At 43.0% G+C, this 10,045-nt stretch overlaps 1 long non-coding RNA gene across 1 annotated transcript in view; it reads left to right on the plus strand.

Annotated features, from left to right (window-relative positions):
• LOC141131452 (uncharacterized) overlaps positions 1–10,045 on the plus strand; it is a 154,527-nt gene extending 144,482 nt beyond the window's left edge. Inside the window, exon 6 of the long non-coding RNA XR_012242779.1 lies at positions 9,638–10,045. This is a non-coding gene — a long non-coding RNA (uncharacterized lncRNA). The remainder of the gene's footprint in view (positions 1–9,637) is intronic.

The raw sequence follows: 10,045 nt of genomic DNA on the forward strand, positions 1-10,045 counted from the left end.
CCATGCCGGATTTTTATTTAAAATTTGGCACAGAGTTCCCCCTAAAGATTCATACCAAACACCGTGGCGGGGATCCAAGTCGGATCCCCGTTCATTGAAAGTCGGATCCACAAGTCGTGTTGAAGTCGGGTTGAAGTCGTGTTGCCCCAGTGTGAACCGAGCCTTAGTGACACTGGCGACGGGGGGTGATCAAGGGGTTAACCTTTGTTAGGGGGGTACCCTAGACTTAAAGGGGGCTAACCTTAACTGCCCTAACACTTATAACTGTCACAAACTGACACCAATGCAAAAAAAAAAAACTGCTATTGGTGTCACTGTGACGGGGTACAGGGGGGTGACTGGGGGGTGAAAAGTGTGCCTGCGTGTTCTACTGTAAGTGTAGTGTTGTGCAAATTCACATTGATGTCTTCTCTCCTCGGCGGCAGAACAAAAAGACCGGCTCGAGAAGAGATGACATCACTTCCTCCGCTTTTGTTTACATTACAGAAGCTGAGGAAGCATTTCATTCGCCAGGAGCGATCGCGAGGGGGGAGACACGAATGAGTGGCCTCCCCCTCACCTTTGATCGCCCCTGACGATAATCTGACCGCCGCAGGCACCGGGGGGGGGGTTTGATCGGACCCCCCGCCCGCGGGCAGGCAAGGACGTACAGGTAAGTCCTTATGCCTGCCCGTGCCATTCTGCCGACGTACATCGTCGTGCGGCGGTCGGCAAGTGGTTAAGGAAGGAAGGATGGGAGAGGCAAATACAAAGTAGTTGATCAGCAAATGTATAAAAAAAGAGTAAGCTTTTTCATTTTAGAAGGTCAAATAAAAAAAATTCCCTAAACCAAAAATGTAATATTGCAGCTTACCAATTCTTAGAGGTGGTAGCTGCATTTGTTTTCTTTTTTCAGGCTTCTTTTCCTCTTTTTTTTCCCCTGGTGATCTGGCCAGTAACCCCCCTCCTGTATTACAGTGCCCCCATTCTGGATGAATGAGCAGAGGGGGGCACAGCAGAATTGTCAGTCTGGGGGGAGGGGAGTGTTGGATGTTGTAGCACATTAAAATACACTAACAAATTGAAGCCAAACTCCATCTAACACTTTTATAAGCAGCTACAGCAAACCGGTTGTCTCATCCGTGTAACTGATATAATCTGCAGGAGATTTTGTTTAGAAAAACGGATTTACTGGCTGCATCACCTGATGATTATAAAGGAAAGAGAGCCTAAAAAAAGTCTAATGCAGCCATCACATCTAATAAATGGTAAACTGCAATAATGTAAATGTCTACCTTTGGGTTTAAAACTACTTTGAGGCCTCATGCACACTGGACGTTAAAATAACGTTATAAAAATGCCAGTAGCTTTGCCGTGAGTTTTTATAGTGTTTTTCTGCGTTAGCATTTTTTTTTTTTTCAATGGATCAAAAACGTTAAACGCTGGTGATTGAACGTTTATCTATGTTTTTTTTTTACGTTAGAGCTGAAAAAAAAAAAAAAAACTCCTTTCAGAACCCACTAGTTTTGAGGTTTTATTTTTTAAAGCCAAAAAAAATACCCCTGCCGAAAACTGCTGATGACAGCGTATGTGTGCATGGACACATAGGATAACATGATGGGGAGTTTAATGACTAGAAAAAAAAGGTCTAAAGCCAAAAACAAAAGCTATAAAAACATCCAGTGTGCATGAGGTAAAGCCCACAGTAATGCCAATATACATTATACTTTTCATTTAACACTTTGGCTGCCAGGGGCATTTTTTTTGCACACGTTTAAAAAAAAATAATTTTAGGCCTGAAGATTACAAAAAAAAAAAAAAAAAAACAAACTATAGATTTTCTGAAAGCTGACACCCTCAAGCAGTGTTTCTCAATCTTTTTTTTTTCAGTCAAAGCACCCTTTAAAATGATGCATAATCTCGAGGCAAAAAAATGAAATACAGTTTTACATAACGCGGCAACGTCCACAGACGTATAACACCCAATGTCTACACTGGTACTGACTTCTAATGTTTGTCTTCTTCCTCAATTTCTCTCCCTCGTTCAGCTAACATGACCCCAATGCTGACAGAGGGAGAGGGTCTGACAAGGATAGTAATAGAGGGATGTATGGAATGGGCAAAACGGAAGGGACTAGCCCAACTAAGTATCAGGGGGTCATCAACCCTATAAGTATATATAGATAAAGCAAGCAAATGTCAAGGTAAGGGTGACCCCTTGATAACCCAAATTGCACTAGACAAATTATTTATTTTAAATGATGTCTTTATTACAACAAAAATGCTTAAAATTACATTTTGTAGCATAAAAGTTACAAAGTAGTCCGTAGTATATAAAAACAAGATGAGGTGATGAGAAATTGCCTACGCGTTACAAGATCAAGGCCGCTTCTTCAGGCTCTCAGCATCTGACTGAATACCTAAAATCAATGAACATATATGATCAATACATAGTCAAAATAAATTTAACAAGAACACACGTTCATATATGCGTACATCTTAAAAAAAAAAAAAAAAAAAAAAACCCTATCCAATGGAGAAAGGAACAACATATACATAAGAGGGAGGGGAGGGGGAAAAGAGTGTTGGATCACATAACCATCACTTCTGTTTGAGCCATGGGAGACAAACATTCAAGGAATTGCACTGGGCCAAACAACCTCCTGGAGTGGAGCAGTTAGGCTAAAGGCTCTCAACATAGCCTAAGGGCTGTATTACAGAAATCACCAAATTACAAATATGATACAACAATTATGAGCAAGTAAATAGAACCCCCCATGGGTCACAAATTGTAATCACAAGTAAAAAGATTACAGCCTGATGATGATACTGACCTTCAATTAAAAAACATGTTCCGGATAACCATAGACAGCAATGGTGGTACATAATGTAAAGCTGAAGATAGGATAAAATAATGATAATGTTGTTAATTCCCAGTAATTACCATCTCACACTAGCTAGTTCACATCTCAGATATAGGCAACACTTACCATTGGTAACCAAGTATTCAATATGCAAGCAGCAATCCAGCGTATAAAAAGCTGGGGATAAGCTGTAATAATAATATAATTCCCAATAAATATCTCAAACTAGCTAGTTCACAACCCAGATACAATGCAACACTTCTCATAAGGTTATAAGCTCTTCTGAGCAGGGCCCTCTTAATCCTCTTGTATTTTATTGTATTGTAACTGTATTGTCTTCTTTTATATTGTAAAGCGCTGCGTAAACTGTTGGCGCTATATAAATCCTGTATAATAATGATAAGGCAGCCAGATATCCAGCATTCAAACAGAAATTCAGGATATACAGAAAAAAATAACCCAGAGGCTCATTTACACTCCAGAGGGTATATCAAGGTCCACAGCAATTTCTGGGTCTCCCGAGGACCCAGGCTCCCAGTGACCCATAATATCGCCATGAGCCCTTTCTCCCCCCCCATTACCTTGACATTTGCTCACTTTATCTGTCTAACAAGGATGCTGTGCAGGCACCCAACATCCTCCTTATCTGATGACATAATTGGTTGTTCGGACACTGGCAGCTGTAAGGTTGTAATGGTGCTTGATCCACCTGCTGGCCTTGTATACACTTTTTGGGCAATTTTTAGGCATTTTTGCCAAGGCACCCCTGAAGAAATCCAAAGGCACTCTGGTTGAAAAACCAGGCCCTGGTTGTCACTTGATATCACCGAAAAGATCTAGGTAGAAAAACACTAAAGTGAATTTTAGGGCAAATAAACTACCCACATTTTGGTAAAATATAAAAGACGAGGTTGCGCCCAGTAAATAGATACCCAACATGTCAGACCTTAAATTTGCATGAACCCATGAAATGGCGACAAACTTCAGTCCCCTATATTTTCTATAGGTGATGCTTCAAAAGCCCTCTATATGTCATCAGTTTAGTGTTACGGAGGAGGTCTGGTGCTAGAAATATTGCTCTCTCTAGCGTGCGTGGCGATATGTAACGTGCATCGCAATCAACTGTTTCACGTGTAGGTGCCCCCAACACAAGCATATACATTCATAAGTGGGGATCCTCAACATTTTTTAGGGGGAGGTTTACGTGCTTGGGTGTAACTTTTTTTTTTTTTTTAAGTGATATTAAATTAGTGATATCAGAGTCTTTTTTTTTGTTTGTTAAAAAAAACAAAAATGTGTTTGCAGCGGTTTTGCACAGAGCAGCCCTGATCCTCTGCTTCTCAGGTCCCCCGCTGGCACTCCTGGCCCCTCCCTCCTGTTGAGTGCCCCCACAGCAAGCAGCTTGCTATGGCGGCACCTGGGCCGAGCTGTTCTGTTCCGTGTGTCAATTAAAAAAAAGAAGCCGCGGCTGGGCCCTGCCCCCTCTCTCTCCCCCTTGGCTCACTGACTTTGACCGCAGCGGGAGAGCCAATGGAGCCCAAATTGCTGTGTCTCAGCCAATCAGAAGGGAGAGCCCCGGACAGCCGAGACTCTCGTGCAAGATCGTGGGGATCAAGATGGGGCTCAGGTAAGTATGAAGGGGGCTGCTGCACACAGGTTTTTTTTTTTTTTATTGTACTGCATAGAATAAAAATAGATTAAAAAAAAGAAACCTTCTGCCTTTAGAACCACTTTCACTTTTTGTCCCCTATGTGATAAAAAAAAAGTCCCCTATGTGATGATTTTTAGGTAAGCGGTTCTCTTTAATGAGACATGCAGGGTCTCCTCTGGGCTTCACTGAATGCATTGCAATACATCCTCTCCTGGCTCTGCTAGCCGGGGACACAGAGGCTGACCTGGAAGTGATGTCATACAACATTGCTTTTCCAGGTCACAGCAAGAAGGGGAGGGGAGCAGACATGTCCGCTCTACTCCCTCCCCTCTACCACCTGCCATGTCAGTCCCAGGCCCACAGATGGGTAAGCGGAGTCCAAAATGCATTGCGGGGGGGGCAGCACCGTTACCGGGAGTGTGTGGAGGAAATCAGGCGGCAGCGCAGGCGCCTGAATGCATCCACCTGACAGGCAGGAATCTTTTTTACCCAAAATTCTGGTGGCTGCAGCCGTTTATGCAATAAAATACTGCATAAGTTTACCCAGTCAGATCTTTTGGCATATATACGAGGTGTGTTTAGAAAGTTTGTTTTCTGATACCATTCATCAAACAAAACAGAAAATACAAATTACCTTCATTGGCCTTCAAAATAATTGCCATCCTTCACAACACACTTTTAGTAACATTCATAAAGCCTCTGGCAACTCATCAAAGGCCTCTTTAGGAACCTATCGCAAAACCGCTGTCACACATTCTTGGATTGCCGCCTTGTCCGCATAACGTGCGCCTTTCGTGGCGCTCTTTAGGTGGGGAAACAGAAAGCAGTCCACAGGCGCCAGATCAGGGGAGTATGGTGGATGATCGAGAACAGGTGCACCGTGCTGAGCCAAGAATTGGCGCACGTGGATCGCACCGGGTCTCATCCTCTGTGACGATGGAAGGATGGTTCCTGGTCACACATGGTAATGAAATCTCCTGAGGTTTCCATCCATTTTGCTTTCTGTTTGTCTGTCACCTTGTGTGGCACAAACCGGGTACAGATCTTTCACTTCCGTGCTAGCATTTGTTGCACTCGCTCTATCATGTCTGGGTGTCACTTACCTTGTGACAAAGCCTGATGTGTACAGGGCGGCCTCTCATACAGCCCCAGCTCTGAGACCACTGATGAAGCGTCAGTGGCAGTGAGAGCACGGCGAGGTACGAGTGCCTGTATGATGTCTGTCAGCCGCGTCAGTGGGTTGCAAGTACGTTGCCAGAGACGGGTCAGATTGCTGGAACAGCAGATGGCAGCAGAGACAGCCATCCCCGGATTGGGCAGGCTGCAGCTGCTTGACAGGCGGCTGGCAGGTAGCAGGTTCAGGACCAGTAGGGACCAGGTAGCATGCAGAGCAGGATGGGTGGGTAACTGGATACAAGGTCAGACGAGCCAGGTCTACAACAGATGGTCAGATACAGGCATAAACAGCAGGCAGAGAATGGTCAGGATACAAGCCGAATACAGCAATGTAGAATCAGGCAGATGAGCAGGAGGCAGAGCAAATCCAGAGACAGGCCAAGGTCAGGGCAGGCAGCGTTCAAGTGAGGTCAGAGAAAGCTGGGTCAATAACAGAAGTAACACGGGCAACTGCACAACTGTCCCTGCGCACCAGTGTACATCTTGAGGCTTCATCTGTACTATGTCTAGTGCCTTCCTGACACTGGGGTTCTGCTTGTCAACGGCCAACCCCAATGTGGCTCATCCTCAGTTGTTTCCTTCCTGACGCGAAACACATTTTCTGGTCATAGGTTCTGCCCGTACACTTGCACCAACATTTTTTGCATCTCCATCAATGGTTTCCCCAACTTGTAGCAGAACTTGATGTTCACTCATTGCTCCATTACACTGTGACCATATCTCTCACACATGTGCATGCACCTGGCCCATGTTGCCATTGAGATATTGGATCATTTACCAAACTTTTTAGACACACCTCATATACCCTAACATTAAAGTGATATTAAAGGCTTACTTTTTAAAAAAAATAACAAACATGTCATACTCATTTGCTCTGTATAATGGTTTTGCACAGACCAGCTCCAATCCTCCACTTCTCGGGTCCCCCCGATGGCGCTCCTGGCCCTTCCCTCCTGCCCCCAGAGCAAGTCCCTTGCAATTGGGGCACTGAAGTTGGCTCGTTCCCGAACTGCTGCTCTGCATGTCCATTCATACACAGAGCCATGGCTCGGCCCCAGCCAACGAGGAGGGAGAGTCTCCAGAGAGACGATGGGGCTCCGGTAAGTATTAGGGGGGGGCTGCTGCACAGAGGTTTTTTACCTTCATGCATGATTAGGACAGCAAAACAGGTTAACAGATAAATCAAATACATTGTTTTTCTGTACCCACAATTATATCTCGTGCAGTACTTACTTCCGAAGAAGCCAAACTCACCAACCTGAAGAGTGAATATTTATTGTACCAATACACATTAATTTAATAGCCAAAAAATGGAAAACTGCATTAAACACTACAACATGCAGAGAATCTCCAACAGTGGTGGCTAGTGGTTTGTTTGGGGGCCATCAAACAATGCAAACAACCCCTCCCCCCATGGGTCGTTCGGCCCGGGTCACCAGCAACCCCCAAGCCCAATCGCCATTTTATTCTCTAGGGTGTCTGCTAAAAAAATATACCGTATATAATGTTTGGGGGTTCTTACATAGTTACATAGTTAGTCAGGTTGAAAAAAGACACAAGTCCATCCAGTCCAACCATAAAAAAACAAAAAAAACAATATACCCAATACTATACCCACAGTTGATCCAGAGGAAGGCAAAAAAACCCCAGCAGAGCATGCTCCAATTTGCTACAGCAGGGGAAAGTCATTCTAAGTCATTTTATAGCAAAAAAGTCCCAGAAAAGGCCTGGTCTTCAAGTGGTTAATAGGCAAAACAACTTTTCATAATTCAGAGGGACCAGCATTTTACAAATCACTGGGTTTTAGTAATTATACGAATTCAGTGTTTTCCTATGTGATTCCACATTAACCCTGAAAATGTGTATATACCTATGGAGGGAGAATGGATTCAGGAAGTAAATCTAATGAAACAAATATAAAACATTTACCCTCCTTATACATGGTAAAATGTAACTACTCAATAAAATAGTTTGGATTGAATCAAATTCAAGATTTTGGAAGAATCAAACTTTATATTAAAATAGTGTCTATGGTGCAATTTATACAGGGATGAGAGAAATTATTGGGTTTTCTTCTTTTGTATTCTTTGTATTTAAAAAAGAATAGGTATGACTGGGATGTGGAGTTCCCCTCCCCCTTCTGTATATCCTTTTAGTACCCCTCTTTTTATTGGCCTCATGCCCTTCTTTTTCTGTTCTTACTTCTGTTTCTTCTATTTGACAATTCTGGTAACAGGTTTGTTCTTGTAGTTCAGTGTGGCCGTCATCCCACAGGTTAGAGATGTATATGCCGCCTACATATACTGTATGTATATACTATACTGCCTATATATACTGTATGTATATACTATACTGCCTATAAGTAAGGATTTCTGTTTTAGTGTGGGGGGGTAGGAGGGATCCATTGGTGTTATTGTGCATTTGTTATGTCTTTGTCATTTATGTCTACAGCTGCATCAATATGTTATCAGCATGTGTATATTGTTTTAAATATGTAAATAGCCAGCTGCTGCCCCCTGGTGGAGCTGGGTAGGTCCTGAATCATATAATGAAAGCTCTTATATTTGCATATGATAATGCTTTTGCTTAAAGTGGTTGTAAACCCTTACAAACCATTTTTTGCTACAGGTAAGCCTATAATAAGGCTTACCTGTAGCTACCCTGAATTATCTCCTAAACCTGCACGGTTTAGGAGATATCCCCCTGTATCTGCATGTGCCGAAGTCATCGGCACATGCGCACTGAAGCAATGGCACGTTGTGCCGTTGCTTCTGTTAGACTGTGCCGCTACTGGCGGCTCCCATGCGTGGGAGTGACGTCATTGAGGCTCCGGCCAATCACAGAGCCGGAATCCGAGGCTCCAGAAGGAAGAGGGGCATAAAGGTGGACGCAGCCTGCACAGGGGACAGCACTGGATTCATTTGCAGGTGTCACATAGCCCATTATGCTTTTAATTTGCAGGGTTTGCAATGAGCAAAAGAGGAAGTAAAGCCCATCAGGGTTTACTTCCTCATTAAACACCCAATTAAAAGTCAGCAGCTACAAAAAGTGTAGCTGCTGACTTTTAATAATCAGACACTCACCTGTCCCACGGTCTAGCGATGCGGGCGAACGAAGCCCGCTCCTCTCTGCGGGAACGGCATCACTACTGTGGGCGCCCGGTTGTAGCTTCACAGCCAGGCACGCACTGCGCATGTGCGAGCCGCGCTGTGATTGGCCGGGCAATCTTCTGGAACGTGTCCCAGACGATTGCAGCGGGGGAGAGGTGAACTTATGTAGTGTCAAAAGTGTCTGATGTGTCCGCCATATTGTCGCAGTCCCGATAAAAAAATTGCAGATCGCCACCATTACTAGAAAAAAAAATATATATTAATAAAAATGGCATAAATCTATCCCCTATTTTGTAGACATTATAACTTTTGTGCAAATCAATCAATATACCCTTATTGCGGGTTTTTTTAACCAAAAATATGAAGAATACGTATCGGTCTAAACTGAGGAAAACATTTGTTTTTTTGTATATTTTTTAGGGATATTTATTACAGCAAAAAGTAAAAAATATTGCTTTTTTTTCAAAACTGTTACTCTTTTTTGTTTATAGCGCAAAAAGTAAAAACCGCAGAGGTGATCAGATACCACCAAAAGAAAGCTCTATTTGTGGGTAAAAAAAGGTCATCAATTTTGTTTGGGTACAGCGTCGCACGACCGCGCAATTGTCAGTTAAAGCGACACAGTGCCGAATGGCAAAAAATGGGCCGGTCATTGGGCAGCCAATTCTTCCGGGGCTGAAGTGGTTAAAGAGCTGTATGCGGACTATCCCATGTGCCCACCAGAAGGTGGCAGCTGACTATATGAAGGCCATTTATTATGAATCCATTTATTTGTTCTTTTATACAACATTGAGGTATGTGGCAACACATTATTGTGGCAGAATACTTATTGATATTTATAATATTTCTTTTTTCAGTGTTTGACTGCGATACATTTTTCCTGAAGAAAGGGCGGGCTATGCCCCATGAAACGCAACTGCGACAAAGCTAAAGCAAGTCCCTCATCCCCCACTGTAGTAGGGTTGATGAGAATCAACACTAAGAAGAGCATCATATCGTCTTGATGTTTATGTTTGTGGTATATGTGTATATTTTCATGTCTTCAGTAATTTTAACTTGTATAAATAAATACTTTTGATACTTCTTTACTAAAGCAGAGGACAATCAGTGCAAACTAAACGTAATAATGAATGCAAGCTGGACACTTAAAGGATTCACCAACCTCAATAGCAAATAACTAAACAAATGAAAGTGCAGCGCAAACTGTTAAAAGCATTAAATAAAAGCACTAAATAAAAAGTCCATCTAGTAAGACATATATTAAA

This window comes from Aquarana catesbeiana, linkage group LG03 (genome assembly GCF_042186555.1).
Source record: "Aquarana catesbeiana isolate 2022-GZ linkage group LG03, ASM4218655v1, whole genome shotgun sequence".
In the NCBI taxonomy this organism is placed as follows: domain Eukaryota; kingdom Metazoa; phylum Chordata; class Amphibia; order Anura; family Ranidae; genus Aquarana; species Aquarana catesbeiana.